At 42.8% G+C, this 17,513-nt stretch overlaps 1 protein-coding gene across 1 annotated transcript in view; it reads left to right on the plus strand.

The window, feature by feature from the left end:
• Window positions 1-8,504: 8,504 nt before the first annotated feature.
• The window catches only part of LOC114559412 (protein FAM110A), a 29,255-nt gene continuing 20,246 nt past the window's right edge, over window positions 8,505-17,513 (plus strand). The window contains 1 exon segment of the mRNA XM_028584028.1: window positions 8,505-8,655. The gene's annotated coding sequence lies outside the window, so the exon portion shown is untranslated.

Genomic DNA, 17,513 nt, shown 5'->3' on the forward strand with positions numbered 1-17,513 from the left:
CAGACATAGTGCACAAAAGTCGTCTCCCCATTCTTCGTACTACTCTGCTGCTTGTTTGTTGCAAAACCTACCCTCAGTTTGTCCGTGACATGCCGAAAGTCTGTTTTTACAGTCTGCTACAACAGTCACAGTTCTTTTCAATGGCAATGGTACACATAAAAATGGCTGCCGCTCTGATCATCCTGCTATGTTGATTTGAATAGGAATGTCTGGTCTCTCATTCTATTTCTACGGGTGCGCTTTGCGTTTTGCAACCTGCAAAAAGCGTCTGATGGGGCCCTAGTCATTTGATCAGAACCGCTAGGTTGGCACAGTGGGTTTGGCAACACAGTGGGCTCCTGCTAAAAAAAGTTGGACCCGGATGAAATTTTGATGCAACGCTATGCAATACGGGCAGGCACACATTCCTTACATACCACTCTGTTTACTTTGAGATCGTTGCAGATAAATAACATGATTGCCACCGTGATTACTTTGCAGAGTTGTAAAATCCTTCCTCGTAATATTATAAGCTGCTGAGGACTGTTTTCTTGGTTTCTGCCAAGTCTTCAAAATCATGGATGTATTACTCATTGTATTTTTCTTTTTTATGTTATGGTTTGAGGTAGGGCTGGGCAGTATATCGGTTATATCGATGTCGTGATATGAGACTAGATATCGTCTTAGATTTTGGATATTGTAATATGGTAAGGGTTGTCTTTTCCTGGTTTTAAAGGCTGCATTACACTAAAGTGATTTAATTTTCTGAACTTACCAGACTGTTCTATCTGTAGCTTAGTCATTAAATAATTTCTGGTGATTATTTATCAAAAATCTCATTGTGTAAATAACATTTTGTTAAAGCACCAATAGTCAACCATACAATATCGTCGCAATATCGACATTGAGGTATTTGGTCAAGAATATCGTGATATTTGATTTTCTCTTTATCGCCCAGCCCTAGTTTGAGGTATACACCCATGAATTTAAAGGCTGTTTAGAAACCAAAACACTGCACAGGGTTTTTTTAGAGGATGACCTTGCATTACATTTAGGCAAGTTCAAGCCAAGTCTTTTGGCCGACGACGTTGTGTTTTATTTGCCAGATCCTGTTGCATCAGAATCCCCATTGTGCCAACACAGTGGCCCTATTGAAACTGAATGAGAGGGCTCATTTTGTTTCAAAGCTTTACCGAACACATCAGGGTGGGCAGCAGTAAGCAAGTAAACCCACTCTAAAACTAGCAGTTTGATTGAAATAAGTGATGTTTGGTGGACAGATGCGTGCCAAACTCAGCAGTACAAACACGAGATTCCGAGAAGGATATTTTACAAGGTGTGTAACGACACGTTTTGTTTGCCAGGTATTTGAAAGAAGCTTGGTGTAATGTTCTTTCCATCCTAATTTCCATCTTCCAAGTATAGTGGGTTCCAGGAAAAAAAAGATGATACTATTCTGCTGATACTCCATATCAACTGTGATAGTCTGTCCCTCTCTCCTCCCCTATTTCTTTCCACCCCTATATACGTACTTGTTTCCTCAAGATAAGTGGTTAGATGTGGGCATAGCGCCACAGAATGGTTTACAGGGTCGCAGGTCAGATGTTTTAACATTCTTTTTGCGTAAAGTAAACAAAATCCTGTCTCTCGCGTGAACACATGTCCATTAAAATCATAATAACTAAACATTCATCATCACCAAACAGTTATAATGTAATTGTGCTACGATCGCCTCACACACATGCTGGCTGCTCTTTGATGTGTGGCACATATAGGCTACTTGTTGCATCACGCTCACTCTTATCGACGCCTCTCCTTTCATTCAAAGGAAGACTTGCAGAGGAATAACACTGTGGGGTTCTGAGGAAGAAAACAATGATTGTCCTCGTGGGAACAGTGTGGTAAGTGTTGTATCCTCCTCGGCACGCACATGGAGAAAGAGGGGGAAACGTACTCCTCTCTCCTTAGAGCGGAGGTCATCCTGAATTGGTTAATTAAAGCAGGTTGTTGCCAAAACATTAGCTCATCCCAGCTTGTTTTGTCATTAGTTGAACCCAAGCCCCTCTGCTGGCCCCCTCGCTTTGAGAAGGAGAACATGAAGGAGGTAGATCATTCTGCAGTAGAGCTGTAACCTTCCTGCCCATCGTTCATCTCTAAATGTTTTCTTTTATTAAAGGCTGTGGAATTTTGTATTCCTGCAGTCTGTTTTCAGTCATCAGAGGGCCTGTAGTAATGCTATAATAAGGGACTGTTCGTTATTTATGTAAGGGGCCACCGGAGGAGTTTTGGGACCTTCAGTCAAACTAGACCTGACCCTCCCCTCGCCAGTAGTAATTTTTCTATGACCCTCCAAAACGATTTGGGTAAAAAGGCATGACCCTCCCCCAACAATTAATCAATACCTTCTGTACTGGTTTGCGCTTGGCAGAGATATACAGATTACCATTGTTTTTTTTTTTACAGCAATGATATTTGTGATTTAACGTCTGCATTCTCATCTGATGCATCCCACTCCTCTGTTATGATGTGGTGGCCATTTCAGTAGATTTACTCACTAAAATAGTTGTGGAAACACAATAAGCATGGAAACTAAATGCACACTTCCTGCATTACTGCATTACTTCAAATACTAAGTTAGTCCTCTAGTAAACTAGTATTCACATGAAATAAAACAATAAAACATTGAGACCATTCAGCAAAGCACTCTGGATAACATTCAACACACAAACTGGTTGCTATGGACTCGTCACTAGGCTTCCTCCACCTCGCCGTTTAAACAAAGTGGAATAAACGTAAGTCCAAATCTACACAAAACCTGCAATGAATTAGTAAACTGACATCAAATGTGGCATTTAGGAAACCTTTATTGCAACCTTGGCACGGTAAGATGTCCAGACTAGCAACAGTCATTTTCGTTTTTTATGTCCTGCTGCTCCCATCGTCAGCCAGGAAATATGTTTTTTACTAAAGCAGTATATGAAATCAGATGTATTACCTGCCACCATTTAGTTGTTTTGTGTTATTTAGCTAAGATATTTATAAAATATCTGGTCATGCCAGGCGTAATTATTCCACTCATTTTTTAAACAATGCAATTACCCGTTTCAGCCACCGCCACTTTGAAATTTTGCTGTTTCTATGAATAAAAAAGTTGAGTAATTGTTGTTGTTGTTGTTGTTGATTCAAACACAAAATATAACATTCATAAAAAACAGATACAATTTCATTTGAATGTTCCATTCAATTAGAATAACAACTGGAAAGTAAATAAAACAAAACACAAAATATGAAGAAAATAAACGAAATGACGAAAAAATATTCATAAATATATTCATCATTGAATTATTGTAAATTTTGTAAATTCACATTCTTTTGATTCTCCGTGAACCATCACCTTATCGTGGTGGAGAGGTTTGTGTGTCTCTGTGAACCTGAGGGCTGTGTTGTCTGGAGCTTTGTGCTCCTGGTAGGGTCTCCCAAGGCAAAGTGGTCTCAGGTGAGGGGCCAGACAAAGAATGGTTCAAAAACCCCAATGAAAAAGCTAAGCAGAGATGGAGTGACCCTGCCCGGAGGAAGCCCGGGGCCCCCGTCTGGAGCCAGGCCCAGACGGTGGGCTCGTCGGCGAGCGCCTGGTGGCCGGGTTTGCCACGGAGCCCGGCCGGGCACAGCCCGAACAAGCTACGTGGCAACTCCCTCTCCATCCCATGGGCCCACCACCTGTGGGAGGAACCGTTGGGGTCGGGTGCGATGCCACATGGGTGGCAGTGAAGGTCAGGGGCCTCGACGGACCAGACCCGGGCAGCAGACGCTGGCTCTGGGGACGATGGAACGTCACCTCTCTGTGGGGAAGGAGCCGAACTGGTGCGGGAGGTGGAGCGCTACCGGTTAGATCTGGTGGGGCTTACCTCACGCACAGTCTTGGTTCTGGAACCATACTCCTGGATAGGGGTTGGACTCTTTTCTTCTCCGGAGTTGCCCAGGGTGTGAGGCGCCGGGCGGGTGTGGGGATACTCACAAGCCCCGGCTGAGCGCCGCTGTGTTGGAGTTTACCCCGTGGACGAGAGGGTCGCCTCCCCACGCCTGCGGGTTGTGGGGGGAAAACTCTGACTGTTGTTTGTGCATATGCACCAAACAGGAGTTCGGAGTATTCGGCCTTCTTGGAGACCTTGACTGGAGTCCTGCATGGGGCTCCAGTGGGGGACTCCATTGTTCTGCTGGGGGACTTCAACGCACACGTGGGCAATGATGGAGACACCTGGAGAGGCGTGATTGGGAGGAACGGCCTCCCTGATCTAAACCAGAGTGGTTGTTTGTTGTTGGACTTCTGTGCTAGTCATGGATTGTCTATAACGAACACCATGTTCGAACATAGGGATGCTCATAAGTGTACCTGGTACCAGAGCACCCTAGGCCGAAGGTCAATGATCGATTTCATAATCGTTTCATCTGATCTGAGGCCGTATGTTTTGGACACTCGGGTGAAGAGAGGGGCAGAGCTGTCAACCGATCACCATCTGGTGGTGAGTTGGGTCAGAGGGTGGGGAAGACTCTGGACAGACCTGGTAAGCCCAAACGTGTAGTGCGGGTAAATTGGGAACGTCTGGAGGAGGCCCCTGTCCAACAGACTTTCAACTCACACCTCCGCGGAGCTTTTCGTGCATCCCTGTGGAGGCTGGGGGCATTGAACCCGAGTGGACAATGTTCAAAGTTTCCATTGCTGAAGCTGCAGCGAGGAGCTGTGGTCTTAGGGTCTTAGGTGCCTCAAGGGGCGGTAACCCACGAACACCGTGGTGGACAACGGTGGTCAGGGAAGCCGTCCGACTGAAGAAGGAGTCTTTCCGGGATATGTTATCCCGGAGGACTCCGGAGGCAGTTGCAGGGTACCGAAGGGCCCGAAGGGCTGCAGCCTCTGCCGTGAAAGAGGCAAAGCAGCGGGTGTGGGAGAAGTTTGGAGAAGACATGGAGAAGGACTTTCGGTCGGCACCAAAGTGCTTCTGGAAAACTGTTCGCCACCTCAGGAGGGGAAGGGGAACCATCCAAGCTGTGTACAGTAAGGATGGGACACTGTTGACCTCAACTGAGGAGGTAATAGGGCGGTGGAAGGAGCACTTTGAGGAACTCCTGAATCCGACTAATACGCCCTCTATGTTAGAGGCAGAGCTGGAGGATAATGGGGGATTGTCGTCGATTTCCCAAGCGGAAGTCACTGATGTAGTCAAACAACTACACAGTGGCAAAGCCCCGGGGATTGATGAGATCCATCCAGAAATGCTCAAGGCTCTGGGTGTGGAGGGGCTGTCCTGGTTGACACGCCTTTTCAACATTGCGTGGAAGTCTGGGACGGTGCCAAAGGAGTGGCAGACTGGGGTGGTGGTTCCCCTTTTTAAAGGGGGACCAGAGGGTGTGTGCCAATTATAGGGGTATCACACTTCTCAGCCTCCCTGGTAAAGTCTACTCCAAGGTGCTGGAAAGGAGGGTTCGCCAATAGTCGAACCTCGGGTTGAGGAGGAACAATGCGGATTCCGTCCTGGTCGTGGAACAACGGACCAGCTCTTCACTCTCGCAAGGATCCTGGAGGGAGCCTGGGAGTATGCCCAACCGGTCTACATGTGTTTTGTGGATTTGGAGAAGGCGTATGACCGGGTCCCCGGGAGATACTGTGGGAGGTGCTGCGGGAGTATGGGGTGAGGGGTCTCTTCTCAGGGCCATCCAATCTCTGTACAACCAAAGCGAGAGCTGTGTCCGGGTTCTCGGTAGTAAGTCGGACTCGTTTCAGGTGAGGGTTGGCCTCCGCCAGGGCTGCGCTTTGTCACCAATCCTGTTTGTAGTATTTATGGACAGGATATCGAGGCGTAGTCGGGGTGGGGAGGGGTTGCAGTTTGGTGGGCTGGGGATCTCATCGCTGCTCTTTGCAGATGATGTGGTCCTGATGGCATCATCGGCCTGCGACCTTCAGCACTCACTGGATCGGTTCGCAACCGAGTGTGAAGCGGTTGGGATGAGGATCAGCACCTCTAAATCTGAGGCCATGGTTCTCAGCAGGAAACCGATGGAATGCCTTCTCCAGGTAGGGAATGAGTCCTTACCCCAAGTGAAGGAGTTCAAGTACCTTGGGGTTGTGTTCGCGAGTGAGGGGACAATGGAGCGGGAGATTGGTCGGAGAATCGGGCGCAGCGGGTGCGGTATTGCATTCAATCTATCGCACCGTTGTGACGAAAAGAGAGCTTAGCCAGAAGGCAAAGCTCTCGATCTACCGGTCAGTTTTCGCCCTACCCTCACCTATGGTCATGAAGGCTGGGTCATGACCGAAAGAACGAGATCCAGGGTACAAGCGGCTGAAATGGGTTTCCTCAGGAGGGTTGCTGGCGTCTCCCTTAGAGATAGGGTGAGAAGCTCACTCATCCGTGAGGAGCTCGGAGTAGAGCCGCTGCTCCTTTGCGTCGAAAGGAGCCAGTTGAGGTGGTTCGGGCATCTGGTAAGGATGCCCCTGGGCGCCCCTAGGGAGGTGTTCCAGGCACGCCCAGCTGGGAGGAGGCCTCGGGAAGACCCAGGACTAGGTGGAGGGATTATATCTCCAACCTGGCCTGGGAACGCTCGATCCCCAGTCGGAGCTGGTTAATGTTGCTCGGGAAAGGGAAGTTTGGGGTCCCCTGCTGGAGCTGCTCCCCCCGCGACCCGACACCGGATAAGCGGACGAAGATGGATGGATGGATGGACATTCTTTTGAAGTACCTTACCAAAAAAATAATATTAACAATAAATTCAGTGTTTTGTGCTCAGCGATATCCCATATAAAATATTTTTTAATGAAACGATCCACATTTATTTCTGGATAAATATACAGCTGTAAAATAAAGTTGTGTTTCTATATCAGATTAGCAGAAATTGCAGTTTTCATTCAATCAATCCACTATTTCTGAGAACAGCATATTCAACTTTTTTTTTTTTTGAGAAGAAAAGCATGTTCAACGTCTAGTTTATTATTTTTCAATGGAATTTCAGTGGAATAGACTTTTTTCTGCAATGTGATTTTGAATGCAATTCATTACCAGTCAAACTTTCTACTTTCCATCAGCAGGTCCTCCTCTAATCAACTAATCCACAAACATCATTTTACACCTCATAATACTCCAGTTTAAAATACTTTAATAGATGCATATTGATAAGCAGAAAATCTGTGTACATGGAGGAATAGAAATCCAAGGGAATCTGGGCAATTTCTCATTTCATGGACGGTAATGGAATCTTGTTACAGCACGAGGAGTTTTGTGAGAAATATCAAGTTCAATGTAATGTCAAGCATTATGATAGATGGTTGAAAGTTATACTAATGTCTCTGAAATCAATGGTGAGAGAAACATTAGGTACTCCAAAGCTTCTCCTGGTCTGAGGCCGCTCTGCATTGAAGGAATTGATTTCCGTGACTAAAAATGTACCAACAAAGTTATTAGAAATATTCTATTAAAGGAATATTACCCGAACCCAGTAAGAAGAAAATATTATGTTGAAAGAATTTGGAGATGGAGAGGTTAAGAAAAATAAGGAAAAGTTATATCTTATTTCCTCTTCTTCCGAAGGTTACAGAGGTCAACTTTAAACATTTTAAATCTACCCAAAAAAAACGAATTCTTAAGACTGAGATTCAGTTTTGATACTAATAACTGTGTTTTTTTTGTGAAAAGGAAATTGAGAATCTAGAACATGTATTTTTTCTGTGAGTCAGTGCAATCTTTCTGGAGGGACCTGCAGAGCTGGCTACAGACCAAGGAAATTGAGATACCACCTCTGACAGTGAGACTATAAAGTTTGGTGTTTTTGTTGAAGATAAGAAGGTATAGACTTTGTTCTCAAAAATGTGGTGCTATTAGGGAAACATTGTATACGTAAATGTAGATATATTAATACCAAATCCTCCCTGATCCATTGGAAGAATGAGTTAAATATTTTGTGTAAGTCATTGAAACATAAAGTTAATTTGAGATAGCCCTTTTTATTTCTTTTCTCTTATTTTATTTTCTTCTTTCTGTTGATTTATCTATTAAGCTCCTAGGTTTTGTTTATATGCTCGACCTGAGGCAAAAGCTCTATTTTTTATAGTGGATTTGTAAAAATGCCTTGTTTCTTTGTATATCTGTGTATTCTGAATAAAAAATAAATAAAAAAACGTTTAAGTTTAGTCATTTTGTATGACGTTTCATGCTTTTATTCTCGCGAGAAGAAGTGGTTACCAAGGTACCGGCATAGACAGCGTCCTCCAAAACTGTAAATGGCCCAGGCTGACCAATGAGAGGGAACCCGACCATACCAAAGTGGGATCATTTTAGGGGTGCGCTAACTGTCTGTCCTAAATAAACTATAAAGTGAAATGAATTCAGCATTTCACAATCATTGAATCGACTGTTACTCCAACACATTAATCTATTAATTAATGATTTTATAGGTTGTACTGCGTTTCATAGGCGTACAACAAAGGCCAGCTATTTCTGACAGTGTGGTTGGAGTTCCTTCATGGTATCAGCCGCGCCAACATTGAAAGTTTCTGTGAAAGTGTACCATGGATGTATTAAGACAGCGTGGACTTGTTAACCAACGCTTTCCTGTATCTAGTATCTAATAATACCCGCTTCGACACACGAAAATAAATACACCCTCTTCCAAAAAAAGACGTAGACACAGGTGAGTAGGTCTTTTATAATGGAACTGGCCATGTGGAACAATAAATGTGGCTTTTGTTGTAACCGTTAGCGTAATGGCCGTTTGATAGGCTGAGTGAAAAAAACAAAGATTTGAAATCCCTCCGCGGCCCCTTGCAGTTGGTTAAACATTTATTCGAAATATACAGTTGAGGTAGCTAAAGAAGCCAAAATAGGTTGTTTCTTTTATACACTGTGTTAACGTGACTTTTAAAGGAAATATTATTTCCATTTAGCAACAAAATATACTAACTTTTACTCTATTGTTCAAAGATTTCCAACATGCCCATGCACCGTTTTTTGTAGGGTAGCGTTAACGTCAGTGACTCAAACATTCTCTGTAAATGCACCAGGTCTGTCATCTCTCTGAGACCACCTCGGTCCCTCCGTAATACGCCACAGAGATGATTTTACTGGGGAGGTGATGTTGGGAAATCGGGCCTGTTAGCTGGGATTCCCAGAAGAATGTAAAAAAGATCTGAGGTAACACGATGTCTGTTGCATAAAAAGAGGAAGTCCACTACAGGATGTGAGTCTTGTCTGGTTTAAAGGTCACACAATGCTTCACGCTGTTTGGGTTTTGGAGCATTTACACCATGCATGGGGGAGGAAAGCGTTTAGTCTCTTGCCATCAGAGGTGGAAGTTGAGGTCTGAGATGTGCTGCTGTTGAATCCGATGTCCCTTCCTGTATTGAATCAGCAGGTTGAGTCTGGAGTCAGCTTAAAAATCATGACTACTGGTGAAGTTCTCGTGTTCTCTTTTCTTCCTCTTTCCTGGGTGGTGAAAGGTCAGCTCCAGCTACAGAAACCTGACCAAATAATCTGACTGAACGACATTCTGCTGAGCTACTGCGCCATCCTGTCACATTAAATGTAACGTGAGAAAAGTAGACTATGTTTGCTTAATCATTGGTTCATGCTCATAATAGACCTGCAAAAGCTGTTCACTTTGGGCAACGGCAAACAGCCCACCACCTTGTAATTTCCACTCGTAATCATTTCCAGGCCAGGAATGTGCATCCTGCAGGACTCAAGAAAAGTCAGTTAACTTCTCAGCGTGGAGCCTTTTTTTTTTTTTTTTTTGGCCCCCTCAGTTACTGAGCGTTCATCTTGGGGAAAAAAAACAAGAAAAATAGTCGGCTGACCCTATTTCTTATATCCAAATGGAAAAAGCATGCAACTTTTCAAATGGTAATAACAGTGCGTGACAGAGTGCAAATAGCAGTGGTGCAGAACTGCCTACTGTTATTCACGTTTGTCTTTTGAAGAATCCACAGAGAATTACTTTCTTTCATTTAGACAAGGGGAAACATCAAATGGATGAAGAGTAGGGCTTGGTGATGTCTGGAAAGAAGCTTATGGGGGTTTGAAGACAGAGGCCCACCACAACCCACCAATGTCCTGTCCAGGGGATGTACTTTTTTACATCAGTGGTATCAAAGCAGGAGATGGGCTTCTGCTTATGTAATGCGCGTGTAAGATGTTGGCTGTATATACTCCCCTGGTAACGGAGCCTTTTGTCTAATTCAGGATCTTAGATTAGCTTGATCAGCAGCTTTGCCATTCTGGTGGGCAAAATCAATTTAAACTTCTCATTCTTCCAGTGGAACTGGAATAGTATTGGAATGAACATAAACATGTCATCCTTTTATTTTTAATTATTTTAAATTGATTGAGTAGACCTTCACTGATGGTGCACGTGCAAATAATGTATGTCTAAACGGCTGCTTTCTTAGGCACTGTTTTCACTTAATTTTAATATCCGTCCTGAGTGATCCGATCTAGAGCTGGGCAATATATCAATATTATATCGATATCGTGATATGAGACTAGATATCTTCTTAGATTTTGGATATCGTAATATCGTGATATGACATAAGTGTTGTCTTTTCCTGGTTTTAAAGGCTGCATTACAGTAAAGTGATGTCATTTTCTGAACTTACCAAACTGTTGTAACTGTTATATTATTTGCCTTAACCCACTTAGTCATTATATCCACATTACAGATGATTATTTATCAAAAATCTCATTGTGTAAATATTTTGTAAAAGCACCAATAGTCAACACTACAATATTGTTGCGGTATCGATATCGAGGTATTTGGTCCAAAATATTGTGATATTTGATTTTCTCCATATCGCCCAGCCCTAATCCGATCACAAGAAGACAGCTCTAAGTACATCAGTTCACATTAGCCTCGCTTGCCAGTAGGGCTGCCACCTCTTAGTCGATTAGTCGACTAATCGGTCGTTTTAGTTTTAGTCGACTAAGATTTCTTTAGTCGATTAGTCATTTTTTATGCTTATTCATGCTTAATTACTTATTTCCAAGAAACTTGGATTTATGGTAAACACAAGATTTAAAGTGGTGCTTTTGCAGGATTAATTGTGGAGAAACTCAGTTTTACAGATGGTTAATTAACTACATTTATATTGTGCTTTTCTAGTCTTAACCACCTCTCAAAGCGCACAGCTCTGTCAATTAAATCAACTAATCGATTAGTCGACAACATCCTATAAGTGTTAGTTGACTAAGAATATCTTTAGTCGAGGACAGCCCTACTTTCCAGACCATTCTCCACAGCGCTGCGTTAGACAGCCTGCGTTGGCCGTCCAACTGTCCGGCAAAAACGCAGGAATCCATTCCTTTTGAATGGGGGTAGTGCGTTTGGGCTGCAGCGGGATTTGCCGCAGGATGGACAAGCAAAACAACGCAGCGGGTCTGCGGCGAAAAGTTGAGACCGACTCAACTTTGTAGTCTCTGATGTTTGACTTCTTTAGTGCTGAGGCTCCAATAAGGAAGTAGCCTACTTCTTAAATGTCCGGGTTAAAAAATAAGAATCAAGACATTTAGTGAAAAAACAATACTTAGCAGTTATAAGATGTACGCTAGTAGATTTTCTCCAGAAAGTCACCATGTTTGGGGTTTGGTTCATGATGTTTTCAGTCTCGGAGGATCTTTTTTCTCTGTCCGCCCATCCTGTTGTTAACTTGTCGGTATTTTGATCCTAGCGGTGTGGATTTAGCTGGCCAGGGGGAAAAAAATAAGGGAATCCTTTTGTAATTAGGGACTACTGTAGATGTCAGTGGCTGTAATATTACAGTCTGTGCCTAACATAGGCTAACTGCCACAGACAGACACGCTGGAACATTTAATCTCAACTCTTACATCATCTTGCTGTGATGGCATGCATAATGGAGTAACTTACCACTGTATCTAATGCTAGTGATGTTCTCTGCTTTCTCTCAGTTTAGAAGGTCTATGACACCAACCCTGTGATTAGCTGGAACATACCATGTTTTTTCTACCAAACCTACCATACCATTCATCACAAAGAATAGCCAGCAAATAATAGTTATGCTCCACTAGCTGTGGCTCATAATATTATAGCCAACATTATTGTTGCAGAACAACATATGAAAATTGTTTTTCTTCGCAGACTGACCATTTTTAGAGTTTCCACTTCTAAAAGCATGAAGAAAATACGTGTGCTATTTTGGTAGAGTTTTCCCCCGGGGAGGAGGAGTAGGTGAGTATGTTGTGTTGGTGATTTGTGTTAGGTGCCATAGTCAAATCGCACACTGCCCTTTGTTTCAGAACAAAAGTGTTTGAGTGACTCAGAAGCTGTGTGGCTTCAGTTCTCACACTTAACTGTCTGGCTGCTGTGCATTGTTTTGCTGACTGTGCCAAGTCCTGCTTGTCTGTTGCTGTGTTTCTCTTCCTCTCTTCCTTTCTCTCGTTTCTTGCCTGTCTCCGTTTGGCTGTTGTGTGTCCTGTGGTTCTACCTGTATTTGGCCGATATTTCTGCACTGACGTAGCTCTGTTTGCAGGTCATCTGCACTGCCATGAGGTCATTTTTATGTTGGCATCGTTTTTCGCACCAGGCCGAATAATCTGCTCCACTTGGCCAAAGTATACAACATAACCACACCAGACGTTGCAGACACACACACACACACACACACACACACACACACACACACACACACAGAGCCACAGATACAATCTGGCATTATGCAATGCTGTTCAAAGCACTCATTTAATGTGGGTAAAACCGATTATTTATGCATTCATGTGCATAGGTACCACATGTATGATATCACTGACACTAAATAAGCTGCACATCTGAATGCATAAGTACACTCATGAATGGTGGTGGAAGAAGTATTGAGATCTTTTAGTTAAGTGGCAGTATCACACTATAAAAATACCAATTCAAATCATTTTATTTCAGTAAAGGTACAAAAATTAGCAGAAAAAACGATAAAGTTATCCTCAAAAATGTCATCATATGAAACCCATTTTTTGATGATATTTATTCTGCCGTGGCCGTTAAATTAGTTACTCATTAGTTACCAAGTAGTTTACATTGTCAGTGGTGCAGCGCTGGATTCAGATCATGGCGTGTACATGCGCAAGGGATTCACAGGAAATGCATGTACTAGAAGAAATTTGGAAGACGAGAACCGGCATACTTTGGACATCATTTGTGCGCACGCGTCGTATAATGACACAATCCAGAGAGCAGAACAACTGGCCCCAGGCATTTTAAAGAGAAACATTTGTTTTCAGTACAAGTGTAGTTATTTTAACCATGCAAATATATATGAGTTGCTCGCCTTCCTCAAAGTGCAAAGTGTTTCCTGCCCTACAGTGATCAGTAACGTGTTGTTTCGAATGATGTGCTTATTGTTAGCACTGGTAATCACAGCTGTCCCAAAATGGACCAGAATTTATGAGTTTCAACAGTAAAGGTTATCATGAGGCAGAGGAATGGCCCCTGTCCGTGTTTTATCTTATTATTGGATGATTATTACCATTGCATTAATGTGTTAATTATTATTTTACCATGTAGCTAGTGAAGGTGGAACTGATTTGAACTATATTATACTGATGGGTGGTTTAAACAATGCAATCGTGTGGCCGGGTTGGCTCAGTGGGTAGAGCAGGCGCACATATACTGAGAGGTTTATACCTCGTCGCAGAGGTCCAGGGTTCGAATCCGACCTGTGATGTTTTCCTGCATGTCTTGCCCCTCTCTCCCCCTTTCTCACGTAGCTGTCCTATAAAATAAAGGTGGAAAAGCCCAAAAAATCTACAAAAACAACAATGCATCATATTTTATAACTGATATTATTTGTAAATTGTAACTGTGTGTGTGAGCTGTATGTATGTATGTATGTATGTATGTATGTGTATGTATATATATATATATATATATATATATATATATATATATATATATATATATATATATATATATATATATATATATATATATATATTGTAGATTCTCACTGAAGGCATCAAAACTATGAATGAACACATATGGAATTATGTACTTAACAAAAAAGTGTGAAATAACTGAAAACATGTCTTATATTTTAGATTCTTCAAAGTAGCCACCCTTTGCTTCTTTTGATAACTCTGCAAACCCTTGGTGTTCTCTCAATGAGCTTCATGAGGTAGTCACCTGAAATGGTTTTACCTTCACAGGTGTGCTTTGTCAGGGTTAATTAGTGGAATATTTTCCCTTATTAATAAAAAAGCAAAGAGTGGCTACTTTGAAGAATCTAAAATATAAGACATGTTTTCAGATATTTCACATTTTTTTCTTAAGTACATAATTCCATAAGTGTTCATTCATAGTTTTGATGCCTTCAGTGAGAATCTACAATGTAAATAGTCATGAAAATAAAAAGGAAACGCATTGAAGGAGAAGGTGTGTCCAAACTTTTGGCCTGTACTGTATGTGTATATATATATATATATGTGTGTGTGTGTGTGTGTGTGTGTGTGTGTGTGTGTGTGTATATATATATATATATATATACAGTGGGGGAAATAAGTATTTGACCCCTTGCTGATTTTGCAGGTTTGCCCACTTACAAAGAATGCAGAAATCTACAATTTTAATCATATGTACATTCTAACAGTGAAAGACAGAATCCCAAAGAAAATTCCAGAAAATCACATCATATGAATTTATTAAAATTGCTAACCATCTGATGAGGAAAAACAAGTATTTGACCCCCTGGACAAACAGCATGTTAATATTTTGTAGAAAAGTCATTATTGGCCAGCACAGATGTCAAGTGGTTTTTATAGTTGGTGACAAGGTTTGTGCACATTTCGGCAGGGGGATTTGGCCCACCCTCCCTGCAGACAGCCTCCAAATCATTCAGGTTCGAGGTTGTCGCCTGGCAACTCAATTTTAAGCTCCCTCCAAAGATTTTCAATCGATTCAGGTCTGGAGACTGGCTAGGCCACTCCAGAACCTTGATGTGCTTCTTCTTCAGCCACTCTTTTGTTGCTTTGGCGGTGTGCTTAGGGTCGTTGTCGTGCTGAAACACCCATCCTCGACCCATCTTCAGCTCTCTCACTGAGGGAAGGAGATGTCGGTCCAGAATTCCACGATACATGGCCCCGTCCATCCTCCCCTCAATACGATGGAGTTGTCCCGTCCCCTTGACTGAAAAGCACCCCCAAAGCATGATGTTGCCACCACCACGCTTGACGGTGGGGATGGTGTTCTTTGGGTTGTACTCGGTGTTCTTTGCCCTCCAAACACGACGAGTTGAGTTGAGGCCAAAAAGTTCTATTTTGGTCTCATCTGACCACATCACCTTCTTCCAGGCCTCTTCTGAGTCGTCCAGGTGGTGAATGGCGAACTTCATGCGGGCCTGTACATGTTTCTTCTTGAGCAGGGGACCTTGCGTGCGCTGCAGGATTTCAATCCATGACGGCGTAGTGTGTTACCAACCGTTTCTTTTTGTAACTGTGGTCCCAGCTGCCTTCAGTTGATTCATCAGATCCCCCTTGTGGTTTTGGGATGATTCCTCACCGTTCGCATGATCAGGGACACCCCACGAGGCAAGATCTTGTGTGGAGGCCCAGACCGAGGGAGGTTGGCGGTGGTGTGGTGCTTCTTCCATTTCCTGATAACTGCACCGACAGTTGATCTTTTCTCTCCAAGTTGCTTTCCGATTCTCTTGTAGCCCATCCCAGCCTTGTGCAGATCAACAATCTTGTCCCTGATGTCCGTAGAAAGCTCTTTGTTCTTGCCCATGGTGGTGATGTTGGATGCTGGTTGTTTGGGTGTTGACAGGTGTCTTTTATACAGGTAACGAGGTGAGGCAGGTGTATTTGATGTAGATAATTGGTTCGGATTGGGGCTGTGTCTTAAAGAAAGACTAACTGGCTTGTAGGAGCCAGAATACTTGCTGTTTGTCCAGGGGGTCAAATACTTGTTTTTCCTCATCAGATGGTTATCAATTTTAATAAATTCATATGATGTGATTTTCTGGAATTTTCTTTGGGATTCTGTCTTTCACTGTTAGAATGTACATATGATTACAATTGTAGATTTTTGCATTCTTTGTAAGTGGGCAAACCTGCAAAATCAGCAAGGGGTCAAATACTTATTTCCCCCACTGTATATATTAAAAACTTTGATCAAAGTGACTAGTAACTACAGCTGTCAAAGTACAATATTTCTCCCTGAAATGTAGTGAAGTATAAAATAACATGACATCAAAGTACTCAAGTGAATACAAGTTACCTCACACACCCATTGTTGCAGAGTCTTAAATAGAGTAATTAAACTAGGGAGGCTTATATCAGCCTTCATTGATAGTTGGACTTTAGTATTTCCTCTTGATATCAAGCTGTGACGTCTCACTTTTAAAGAGTGCAGTTTGCATTCTTGCTAGCCTCACAGTCAGGTTAAGCCCTCTCTGGCCTAAATATCCTAGACATTAGGAGTCATGTGGCTGGAGTTCCCTTCTGTCATTGGCTCTTGGGTGCTCCCAGTTTGGGCCAGTCTGCCCCTGAGGAATGAGGTCACTGTAACTCCGTGTCCTGGCAAGCTGTGTCTCTGTCTGTACTGAACTCTGGAGGTCAGCAGCTCAGGACTTGCGTGCAGATCCCTCACGTCTTGAGTGACTGAGTGAAGATGTGACCCGGAGACAAACTGACAGCGCTTTGCTCACTGAGAGGTAACGTAGAGAGGAAGACCTTGCATAAAGTTAGTGTCCTGCAGAAACCCTTTTTATCATCTTGTTTTCAATGCAGTTGATGGCTGAACTGGTTTCCACCTGAAACACAACATGTGTACATCAGTCTGACACTGATCTACTTACTTTGTTGTCTGTGTTTGCCAGGTGAAGGAGCACAAGTGGTGTTTCTGTTTGCTGCTATTTATATGCCACCAGCCCACACACCGATTCAGTCATTAATCATATAGGGTCTGAGGCTGAAATCCAGACAGTTGAGACTGACTCAACGATGACTGCATACCAGTGTTTCCCATACATACATTAGGTTCTACTTGGGCGCCCCCGCCCTGGTAGATCGAGACCCACCCAGGTAGGGAAAATCCAAATAATTTTTTTTTCTTCAGTCAATGATGTATTTTTATAATGCACACAGACCAGCGGCCTCCAGCCCCTCCCCCTTTGTGAAGTTGTGTTCAGCGTGCATGATGCAGCGTAGGGCTGCACGATATGAGGGAAATATGCAATAACGTTGTTGAATATGGCTAACTATATTACTTAGCGATAAATAAAGAGATACAGTGTACTCATTTCTGCGTTTCTACTGCTTTCAGTATTCTACTAAAATACAACAAATTGCTTGTTGAAGTTAAAACAAATGTAAGGAAATAATTTCCAACATTCTTTTATTGAACAAATTGAACATTGAATTGAATATAAAAGGCACTGCTAAAAAAGATGGTTAACATTTTAATGTGCAGTTTTCTGCTGATCTATTTCAAGTAACACAAAACATTCTGTGTCTTTTGCGATATGTCGCAGCCTTTCGTGATGTGTTTATTGCGTC

This window comes from Perca flavescens, chromosome 7 (genome assembly GCF_004354835.1).
Source record: "Perca flavescens isolate YP-PL-M2 chromosome 7, PFLA_1.0, whole genome shotgun sequence".
Classification (NCBI taxonomy): Eukaryota; Metazoa; Chordata; class Actinopteri; order Perciformes; family Percidae; genus Perca; species Perca flavescens.